Here is a 12,135-nt window from a genome sequence, read left to right as displayed (position 1 = left end):
CCTAAAAGCTAAATATAGGTAATATCCTCAGATCCCAAGGAATTAAAACCAAAGCACATATCACTGAAACATGCAGAAGGGCTTGGAAGGCTCAAATTTTAAATGCCTACCTGTGTCTTGTAGTCATGATAGTAACTCCTTTGGCCAACAAACAGTACTAAATTGTTCAAACAGTACTAAAAATCAGCAGTTATTACAATAAAAAGGAAATGGCTCTTGCCTAATTTAGAAAGAAAATGCAGATGAAAAATTTTCAGGCAAATGAAATTTTTTTCAGAAAAAAATTTTGAGACCACACACCTAGAAATCCACTTACATTAATTTACAAATAATTATTAAGAAATGTGAATAGTTGATTTTGTAAATTGCCATTAATATAAAGAAAAGTAGCCTGGTCCTATAAAATAGGACAAATGGATCTTGTGAGAAGTAATCTCTATGGTAAGAGAGAAGACTGAAATTTTATAATAGTTGAGAAAGAATCTTAAGAATATCAAAATAATTTGACAGTAAAAATCAGTAAGCTTTATTTTGTGATCTACTACAATTATTACTACAATGGAGTTTTAGAAAATGAATAAATGTGTATACTTCTTGTTAAAGGTTGGAGTGAGTTCCTTCAATATCCATATGTTGAAATCTCAAATGTGAGCACCTCAGAATGTGACTGTATTTGGAGATGGGGCATGAAAATGGATGACTGTGTTCAAATAAGGTTGTTAGGGACCTAATCCAATTTGACTGGTGTCCTGAAAAGAGGAAATTAGGACACACAGAGAAACACCAGGCTACATACCCAGAGAAAAGACCATGTGAGGATACAGCAAGAGGTCAGCCAGCTGTAAGCCAAAGACAAGAGACCTCAGAAGAAGAAGAAACAAAACCTGCTGATAAATTGACCTTGAACTTCCAGCTCCAGTACTGTGTAAAAAAAATAAATAAATAAGCTTTTAGCTACCTCAATTAAGAAAAAAAGAATGGTCTAATTTTTACTTCTAATTTTATATAGCATAATCTCTTACATTTTAAAATGCATCAGCCAATACTATTAGTACGACAAAAGGTTATAACTCTTTTTTCATGTGCATTAAAAACTGGGTATAATTCATTCATTGTAACATTTACCCTTTAAAGTATATAATTCAGTGCTGTTCAGTTGATTCACAGTTATACAAATATTCACAGAGCTGTGATTATCACTATTTAATTGTAGTACATTTTATCACTGCAAAGAGAAACTCTATACCTGTTAGTAGTTACTCTCTAAATCCTGAAAATGATCAGTCTATTTCTTTCTATATGAATTGGCTTCTTCTGGACCTTTAATATAACTCGAGCCATACTAAAGGACTTTGTGCCTGGCTAATTTGATTTAACATAATGATTTCAAGGTCAAAAATATACTTTTACAATAAAAGGCAAATAGATAAGAAGAGATGGAAAAGACACTTCTATATTTTTATGAATCTGATTTTATAAGCATTCCCTAAATATAGATACATGCATATTCTTTGATAAGTGGGCATCAGAGATGATGACATATGGCAGGATGGCAAACTATTTTTATCTCATTGAGACTTCTTGGATTTTTTTCAGAAAAATTAGTAATATTCAAGGTGACCCTGTTAGAAAGTGGACTGTTATTATTGTGTCTTGGTAGAGAATGAGAGGGAAGGGACAGAATCATTAAAGCAAATCTTGAATTATATGATCCAACAAATAGGAATAAATTTCCTGTACTCTAAAGCCTATGTAGCCAGGCTCTTATTTTCGTTTTTTTAATTGTTTGTGTTTTGTCAAGAATGATTGCTTTCTTCAATTCATGAATAAAGAATAAGAAAAAAAATTTCCCCTGACAAGTAGCAAGCTTTTGAATTAAAAAACGAGAAAACTCCAATGTAAATCATATGATTCTTATCCTTTATATAAATCTATATAAAATTCTCCCTTAAGGGCTGAGGTTGTGGCTCAGTGGTACAGCACTTGCCTCACATGTGTGAGGTACTGTGTTCAATCCTCAGCACCACATAAAAATAAACAAATAAAGACATTGTGTCCATCTACAACTAAAAAAAATTTAAAAAAAATTCTCCCTTAAGATGAGGTTATATTTTAATAAAAGTTTACCAAATATTTTTTGTTAAAATCTCTATGAGCAGCATTAGAAATTTTACTTGGGATCTTTGGATCTGATCTGTTTTCCCCACCTGTCCAAAGGAAGAATATATCTCACTTAGCTGTCAATACAATGTTTGTTTTTGTTTGTCTTTTAGTTATGATAGGTGAGACTTATAAATGACACTTTATGTGGCATTTGAGATGTTTAATTTGATAATTATTAAAATATGGAGCAAAATAGTGGAATATTCCATGAAAATTCTATATGATAGTTTCTAGAGAAGATAATCATGATATTATTACAGTAAAAGATGAAGTAGTAGGTCTAGAGGGATAAACTGCTGAATCTTTGACTCACCCCAGGGCACAATGAACTTTGTTTTCTCTCTACTCCTAGGCACATGTGCTATTAAAGAAAATACATCTTGCTCTTCTAAAGATAGTAGAGTTGAATCTGATATATTTCATTTCAACTATAAAGAATATTTTTATCCCAACACTGCCCATATAAACCTAACTACTATATAAGTGTATTTCAGTTTTTCAAAAGAAATAAATCCTAACTTATATATTTGAGGGACATTTTTCATCTCCACCTTGAAATTTCTTTCTTAACACTTTCCCCAGAGTTAAGTTTATTTAGGGAGTATCTGTCTTTCTCATCGAGGTTTAAATTCTCCTCAAAGGTAAGGAATTCTAGACAATATATAAGACATACTTTCTATCATTACGAAATTAACAAAAGGAATAATTAAAAACAAAATTATTCATTTGTGATAAATAAGGAAAATTTATTTTAGTTATCTAGATTTTCTTGTGTCTATTACCTAGATGATTGCCAAGACTTTCCCCCAAATTCTCTTGGAGTGTATTGACATACATGGACAATCAAAGCCAAGGGTATAGAACTGAAAATTAATGAATATATATCAAAAAATTGAATTAATATAATTGATGATAACCATACAAGACTATTATACATTCATCATCATTAAATTATATTATAGATAATATTATAATAAGGAATATACTTATCAAGGAAGTAACTATGAAAATAATATTACCTGTTTGGGAGGGATCATTCTGTTAGTCTAACTATCCAATATTTATTAGAAATCTGTGAATGCAAATACATAAAAGAATAAGTCCCTTTTCTCAAGGGCAGAGATGGTGATGGAAAGTACAACAGTGGAACTTTTCAATGTGAGCCTCTACTGAAGTTTAATAATTCTCCCTTCAGGAATTTAGTGTCAGGTTTGAGCTGTAGCAAAAAGAATTAGTTAAAAGATAAAAGCTAATTCTGCTATATATTACTACATGAAAAATCACCCCAACATTTCATGCCTAAAAGTCATTTTAAAATGGGCAGGGTAGTACATACCTGTAATCCCAGTGGATCAGGAGGCTGAGGCAGGAGGATCACAAGTTCATAGCCAGCCTCAGCAAAATAAGGAGCTAAGCAACTTGGTGAGATGCTGTCTCTACATAAAATACAAAATAGGGCTGGGGATGTCTCTCAGTGGTCAAATAAATGCCCCTGAGTTCAATCCCTGGTACCCACCCGCAACCCCCCCAAAAAAGTAATTTTAATTTTCTCCAAAATCTTTCTCATGTTATGAGTCAGAGTTCCAAAAGCAACATCCCAAAACTAAAAGTGGAAACTGCTATGACCTAAGGCTTGTGTCCAGAAACTGTACATAGTCACTTCAGCACAGTCTAGTTATCTAATCAATCATGGTTTATTCCAAGATAAAAGGGAAGGAAAGAGAGCAAAGAATATGTAGCCATTTAAATTAGCTAAATCTTCATAATACACTTGTAAAGAATAAACTACTAGCTTGAAAATGCAGTTCTACCCACAGTAGGAGGATCCAACATGGCTGTGGGCACGGAGAGATCAAGTCTCTGACCTCTCCAGCTGTGCGGGCATAGGGAGTAGTAAATTGTCTAAATGCTGTTTGCTCAGGATCACTAGGCAATGCTGAGCTGATGTGGATCTGGGGCGAACAGTTTGGGCCCCTCAGAACACACACACAGAGCCCGGATCGGCTACATTCAAGTTCGCCTGCTTCTCGTGACTCAGCACTAACGATCCCGCTGAAATAACTGGTCTGCCCGTCTGAACATACAGAGGTAAAAGCCAACCGAGCCTTCATAGGCAGTGGCCACAGGACTGAAACGGGGCATGGGAAAGTCAGTCAGGACTCACCCGTTGCATTGGTCACCCGGCAAAGGGAACAAACAGTCACCATTTGCACGGGATACCACCTTGGCAGAGAACTGACGTCACGGGCGGAGGAGATAACTTCATTGAAACCAGCGTGACAGGTGTGTAATCCCCTAGCCATCTCTCTCCACACAGCGGGGAAACCTTAAGAGCCCCTCCCAGCTCTCCCGTAAGGGCCGCTCCTAGCTCTCCTGTGAGCTCCATAGCCAGACTGAGGGAATCAGGAGTGGCGCGGGACTCGCGGCGCGGAACTCCCGGCTACCGCTCCCACCAGTGCTGACAACTGAGGGCTCTTGCACCAGCTACCGGGGGCGTGGCTACTGGAGGGCAAGCGAATTCGCTGGGGGTTCTCAGCCCCAAGCTCTACAAACTTAGGGTCTAAGGGAGGCAAACAGGGAGAGTGTGCCTAGGCATTCATGAAAACAGAGCTCCCAGGAGCAGCAGACCTGGCATGTAACCAGTATTGTGGTAAGCGTCACAGGTGAGCGGGGCCTGGCTTGAGGAAACACAAGAGAAGGCCCTAGGCACTCAGGATTGGAGACCCGCCCAGTCTGGGACAAAGAGCTGCTGCACAGTAGGTTCCCACCTACTGAGAGGAGAAGCTTGGCCCAGTGGGCACAGCTCCACCTACTGGAAGAGAAGTTAATCGAACTCTATGACTGCATTTATTATTATTTTTTTTTTCTTTTTCTTTCATTTTCATTTTTTTGTTGGTGTTGTTCTTCTTTAACTTTTTTTTAATGTTTTTTTTTTAATTTTTTTATTTTATTATTATTAGTATTATTTCTTTAAATTTTAATTTTCATTTTTTTATTATCATTATTATTTTTAAAATTTTTTTTCTTTCTTTCTTTCCTATTTTTTTCTTTCTTTTGTCTTTTCAATTTTATTATTCCCCCTTCCTTGAATTCTACCTGCCTACTCTCATTCTCTTTAGTGACTTCTTCCCTTCCCTTCTAATATCTTTCCTCCCAAGCATCAAATAAATTTATAAGAGTAAACAGTAACTCAGCAGTCAAACAGAACAAGAAGTAACATGAGCAGCATGAAAAAGCAAGGAAGAAAAGGAGTACAAACAATGAAGGACAGCCTAAATATTCAGGAGGACCTAGAGTCATTAGAAAAATGGTCATATAAAGATCTCAAGGAATACCTTAGACAGATGGAATGGAATCTTAAAGAGGATACGAGACATCAAATCCAAACAGTGAAAGAACACATTGAAAGTGAATTACATAAACAGATAAAAGAAGAGGTTAAGTATCTTTATCAGGAGATAGAGATTATAAAAAAAAAATCAAACAATAATTCTAGAAATGAAGGAAACGATAAACCAAATTAAAAACTCAATTGAGAGTATCATTAACAGAATGGAGCAAGTAGAAGCCAGAACGTCAGATAATGAAGACAAAATATATCATTTTGAAAAGAGTCTAGCCAACTCAGAAAGGCTGGTAAAAAATCATGAGAAAAACATCCAAGAGATATGGGATAATATAAAAAAACCAAACTTATGAATCATCGGGATAGAGGAAGGTACAGAGATTCAAACCAAGGGAATGAGTAACCTGCTGAATGAAATAATTACAGAAAACTTTCCAGAAATAAAAAAAGGAAACAGATATACAAATTGTAGATGCATACAGGACACCGAGCACACAAAATCACAGTAGACCAAGACACATTGTTATGAAGATATCCAATATACAGAACAAAGAGAAAATACTGAAAGCTACAAGAGAAAGGAGGCAGATTACATTCAGGGGTAAACCAATAAGGTTAACAATGGATTTTTCATCACAGACGCTGAAAGCGAGAAGAACCTGGAACAACGTATTTCAAACACTGAAAGACAATGGATGCCAACCAAGAATTCTGTATCCAGCAAAATTAAGCTTCAGGTACGACAATGAAATAAAAATCTTTCATGATAAACAAAAGCTAAAAGAATTTGCAGCCAGAAAACCAGCATTGCAAAGCATCTTGAGCAAAACACTACACAAGGAAGAAATGAAAAACAATAACCAAAACCATCAGTGGGAAGTGCCTCTGTAAAGACAGAGGGCGGGGGAAAGCTAATCATGGAGAAACAAACTAATTTAAAAAAAAAAAAAAAGAAGATAAATAATCAAACATGGCTGGAAGTACAAACCATATATCAATAGTAACTCTAAACATTAATGGCTTAAACTCTCCAATAAAGCGACATAGGCTGGTAACATGGATTAAAAAAACAAATCCAACAATATTCTGCCTTCAGGAGACACATCTGATTGGAAAAGACATACACAGGCTGAAGGTGAAAGGTTGGGAAAAAATGTACCATGCACACGGTCATCGTAAGCAAGCAGGGGTGGGCATCCTCATGTCGAATAAAATTGACTTCAAGACTAAGTTAATCAAAAGGGATAAGGAAGGACATTATATATGGGTAAAAGGAACCATTCGCCAGCAAGACATAACAATTATCAATATTTATGCACCAAATAATGGTGCTGCGATGTTCATAAAACAAATTCTCCTCAAGTTCAAGAATCAAATAGACCACAACACAATAATTATGGGTGACTTCAACACACGTCTCTCACCATTGGACAGATCCTCCAAACAAAAGTTGAATAAAGAAACTATAGAACTCAATATCACAATCAATAACCTTGACTTAACTGACATATATAGAATATATCAACCATCATCAAGTGGATATACTTCTTTCTCAGCAGTACATGGATCCTTCTCAAAAATAGACCATATATTATGCCATAGGGCAACCCTCAGTAAATATAAAGGGGTGGAGATAATACCATGCATTTTATCTGATCATAATGGAATGAAACTGGAAATCAATGATAAAAGAAGGAAGGAAAAATCCTACATCACATGGAAAATGAACAATATGTTACTGAATGATCAATGGGTTACAGAAGACATAAAGGAGGAAATCAAAAAATTCTTAGAGATAAATGAAAATACAGACACAACATATCGGAATCTATGGGACACAATGAAAGCAGTTTTAAGAGGGAAATTCATCGCCTGGAGGTCATTCCTCAAAAAAAGGAAAAACCAACAAATAAATGAGCTCACACTTCATCTCAAAGCCCTAGAAAAGGAAGAGCAAAACAACAGCAAATGTAGCAGAAGGCAAGAAATAATTAAAATCAGAGCGGAAATCAACGAAATTGAAACAAAAGAAACTATTGAAAAACTTAACAAAACTAAAAGTTGGTTCTTCGAAAAAATAAATAAGATCAACAGACCCTTAGCCATGCTAACGAAGAGAAGAAGAGAGAGAACTCAAATTACTAACATATGGGATGAAAAAGTCAAAATCACAACAGATGCTACAGAAATACAGAAGACAATTAGAGATTATTTTGAAAACCTATATTCCAATAAAATAGAAGATAGTGAAGACATCAATAAATTTCTTAAGTAATATGATTTGCCCAGACTGAGTCAGGAGGATACTCACAACTTAAACAGACCTATAACAATGGATGAAATAGAAGAAGCAATCAAAAGACTACCAACCAAGAAAAGCCCAGGACCAGATGTGTATACAGCAGAGTTTTACAAAACCTTTAAAGAAGAATTATTACCAATACTTTTCAAGTTATTTCAGGAAATAGAAAAAGAGGGAGCTCTGCCAAATTCATTCTATGAGGCCAACATCACCCTGATTCCGAAACCAGACAAAGACACCTCAAAGAAAGAAAACTACAGACCAATATGTCTGATGAACCTAGATGCAAAAATCCTCAATAAAATTCTGGCGAATCGGATACAAAGGCACATCAAAAAAATTGTGCACCATGATCAAGTAGGATTCATACCTGGGATGCAAGGATGGTTCAATATACGGAAATCAATAAATGTTATACACCACATCACTAGACTTAAAGATAAGAACCATATCATCATCTCGATAGACGCAGAAAAAGCATTCGACAAAGTACAGCATCCGTTTATGTTCAAAACATTAGAAAAACTAGGGATAACAGGAACTTACCTCGACATAGTAAAAGCTATCTATGCTAAGCCTCAGGCTAGTATCATTCTGAATGGAGAAAAATTGAAGGCATTCCCTCTAAAATCTGGAACAAGACAGGGATGCCCTCTATCACCACTTCTATTCAATATAGTTCTCGAAACACTGGCCACAGCAATTAGACAGACGAAAGAAATTAAAGGCATAAAAATAGGAAAAGAAGAACTTAAATTATCACTATTTGCAGGTGACATGATTCTATACCTAGAAGACCCAAAAGGGTCTACAAAAAAACTACTAGAACTAATAAATGAATTCAGCAAAGTGGCAGGATATAAAATCAACACACATAAATCAAAGGCATTCCTGTATATCAGCGACAAAACTTCTGAAACGGAAATGAGGAAAAACACTCCATTCACAATATCCTCAAAAAAAAATAAAATACTTGAGAATCAACCTAACAAAAGAGGTGAAAGATCTATACAATGAAAACTACAGAACCCTAAAAAGAGAAGTAGAAGAAGATCTTAGAAGATGGAAAAATATACCCTGTTCATGGATAGGCAGAACTAACATCATCAAAATGGCGATATTACCAAAAGTTCTCTATACGTTTAATGCAATGCCAATCAAAATCCCAACGACATTTCTTGCAGAAATAGATAAAGCAATCATGAAATTCATATGGAAAAATAAAAGACCCAGAATAGCAAAAGCAATTCTAAGCAGGAAGTGTGAATCAGGCGGTATAGCGATACCAGATTTCAAACTATATTACAGAGCAATAGTAACAAAAACAGCATGGTACTGGTACCAAAACAGGCGGGTGGACCAATGGTACAGAATAGAGGACACAGAGACTAATCCACAAAGCTACAACTATCTTATATTTGATAAAGGAGCTAAAAGCATGCAATGGAGGAAGGATAGCATCTTCAACAAATGGTGCTGGGAAAACTGGAAATCCATATGCAACAAAATGAAACTGAATCCCCTCCTCTCGCCATGCACAAAAGTTAACTCAAAGTGGATCAAGGAGCTAGATATCAAATCAGAGACTCTGCCTATGATAGAAGAAAAAGTTGGCTCCAATCTACATATTGTGGGGTCGGGCTCCAAATTCCTTAATAGGACACCCATAGCACAAGAGTTAATAAAAAGAATCAACAAATGGGACTTACTTAAACTGAAAAGTTTTTTTCTCAGCAAGAGAAACAATAAGAGAGGTAAATAGGGAGCCTACATCATGGGAACAAATTTTTACTCCTCACACTTCAGATAGAGCCCTAATTTCCAGAGTATACAAAGAACTCAAAAAATTAGACAATAAAATAACAAATAACCCAATCAACAAATGGGCCAAGGACCTGAACAGACACTTCTCAGAGGAGGACATACAATCAATCAACAAGTACATGAAAAAATGCTCACCATCTCTATCAGTCAGAGAAATGCAAATCAAAACCACCCTAAGATACCATCTCACTCCAGTAAGATTGGCAGCCATTATGAAGTCAAACAACAACAAGTGCTGGCGAGGATGTGGCGAAAAGGGTACTCTTGTACATTGCTGGTGGGACTGCAAACTGGTGCGGCCAATTTGGAAAGTAGTATGGAGATTTCTGGGAAAGCTGGGAATGGAACCACCATTTGACCCAGCTATTGCCCTTCTCGGACTATTCCCTGAAGACCTTAAAAGAGCGTACTACAGGGATACTGCCACATCGATGTTCATAGCAGCACAATTCACAATTGCTAGACTGTGGAACCAACCCAGATGCCCTTCAATAGATGAATGGATAAAAAAAATGTGGCATTTATACACCATGGAGCATTACGCAGCACTAAAAAATGACAAAATCATGGAATTTGCAGGGAAATGGATGGCACTAGAGCAGATTATGCTTAGTGAAGCTAGCCAATCCCTAAAAAAAACAAATACCAAATGTCTTCTTTGATATAATGAGAGCAACTAAGAACAGAGCAGGGAGGAAGAGCAGGAAGAAAAGATTAACATTAAACAGATACATGAGGTGGAAGGGAAAGGGAGAGAAAAGGGAAATTGCATGGTAATGGAGGGAGACCCTCATTATTATACAAAATTACATATAAGAGGTTGTGAGGGGAATGGGAAAATAAACAAGGAGAGAAATGAATTACAGTAGATGGGGTAGAGAGAGAAGATGGGAGGGGGGATAGTTGAGGATAGGAAAGGTAGCAGAATACAACAGTTACTAATAGGGCATTATGTAAAAATGTGGATGTGTAACCGATGTGATTCTGCAATCTGTATTTGGGGTAAAATTGGTAGTTCATAACCAACTTGAATCTAATGCATGAAATATGATATGTCAAGAGCTTTGTAATGTTTTGACAACCAATAAAAAAAAAAGAAAATGCAATTCTAAGCCTGATACCAAGATTACATTGACTCTTCAGGAAAGTAACACTAAAAACTTTCTAGGGCTGAGGATATAGCTCAGTAGAAGAGTACTTACAGCATTCTTAGCATGTGCAGGCCTCTGGGTTTGACTGGTAGCCCTATAAACCAAAATAAAACAAAGAAAAATTAATCTCTAACAACTGAATTGATTTAAAAAGCAACATTCTTCATTTTATCTAAAACTTGAACATTACAAGGAGAAGTTGGATTTTTCTTCTTTCCCCATCATATTAAGCAGAGATCACCAAGCATTTTTCTATAGTGGGTCAATAACAAATATTTTCAGCTTTGCTAACCATAGAGACTGTCACAATTCCTCAGCTCTGTTGTTGTAACATAAAAGTATCTACAGAAAATAAGTAAATCAATGGGCTAGGCTGTGTTCTAAAAAGACTTTATTTTTTAAAAAAATGCCTCAAAAGCTATAGTTGCTGAGTTCAGGCACAGAGTACTTAACTCTATATTGGAAAAATAGTTTTCTTTCTAATGTTATTCTATGAAGTAGTTTGTGGAAAGAAATGACCAATTTGCTGAAAAATACTTGTGCCTAGGAGTTTTTATGTATAAGTGAATTATTTTAGTTTTAATTAGGTACTCTATACTCATGTAAAATAAGTTAAAAAATAGTTAAAAGCTTTAAAAATATGGTCCTTTATGTGTAAGATTATGAAGAATTAATCAGGATTATGAAGAATTAAACATTATAATCTAATTGAATTATAAAACCAAAAGTAACTAGAATCATGCCAGTGATTATAATTGTACAAGCTCAAATATGATTATGATGAGATTATTTTTTCCTCAGAATCTCTGATATTTGTTACTTTTTTATAGGAATTAAATGTCAAATTAATGAAGTGTAACTGAATTAGTTCATTGTTTCAAAATTAGAGAAATTTTTATCTCAAATCTGCAATATGTCACAAACATAAACACGCACTCTAAGAATACTGTCAAGGCAGAACTAGAACCTGAATTGTCCTAATTTTCAGATTCTACATTGGCAAAATGAAAATCACTGAGCCAAAATGACTTCCAAACCCCATCTGTATTCTTGGAGGTTGTGATGTTCTAATTCTCATGTTGTATTTATATGGTCTTCCTTATCATCCATCTAATCAACCATTCATTCAATAAAATCATCAGGGCTAAAATCACTGTGCTCAAAAGTAGCAATATGATTTTTTAGGATTGAATCTGTGAGTGATTAATCTCTGAATCACATCCTCAGCCCTTTTTCATATTTTATTTAGAGCCAAGTCCTCTTTAAGTTGCTGAGGCTGGCTTTGAACTTGTGATCTTCCTACCTCAGCCTCCAGAGCCACTGGGATTACAAGCATGCACCACCATATA

General features: G+C 35.5%; 1 long non-coding RNA gene across 1 annotated transcript in view; it reads right to left on the bottom strand.

The window, feature by feature from the left end:
• Nucleotides 1-10,836: 10,836 nt before the first annotated feature.
• The window catches only part of LOC131424031 (uncharacterized), a 31,776-nt gene continuing 30,477 nt past the window's right edge, over nucleotides 10,837-12,135 (bottom strand). Inside the window, exon 3 of the long non-coding RNA XR_009226402.1 lies at nucleotides 10,837-10,880. This is a non-coding gene — a long non-coding RNA (uncharacterized LOC131424031). The remainder of the gene's footprint in view (nucleotides 10,881-12,135) is intronic.

Source organism: Marmota monax, unplaced genomic scaffold (genome assembly GCF_021218885.2).
Source record: "Marmota monax isolate L192 unplaced genomic scaffold, Marmota_monax_Labrador192_F-V1.1 WCK01_AAM20220418_F8-fsc00019, whole genome shotgun sequence".
Classification (NCBI taxonomy): Eukaryota; Metazoa; Chordata; class Mammalia; order Rodentia; family Sciuridae; genus Marmota; species Marmota monax.
Note: the sequence above shows the minus strand (reverse complement) of the source record. Positions and strands in the feature narration are given on the sequence as shown.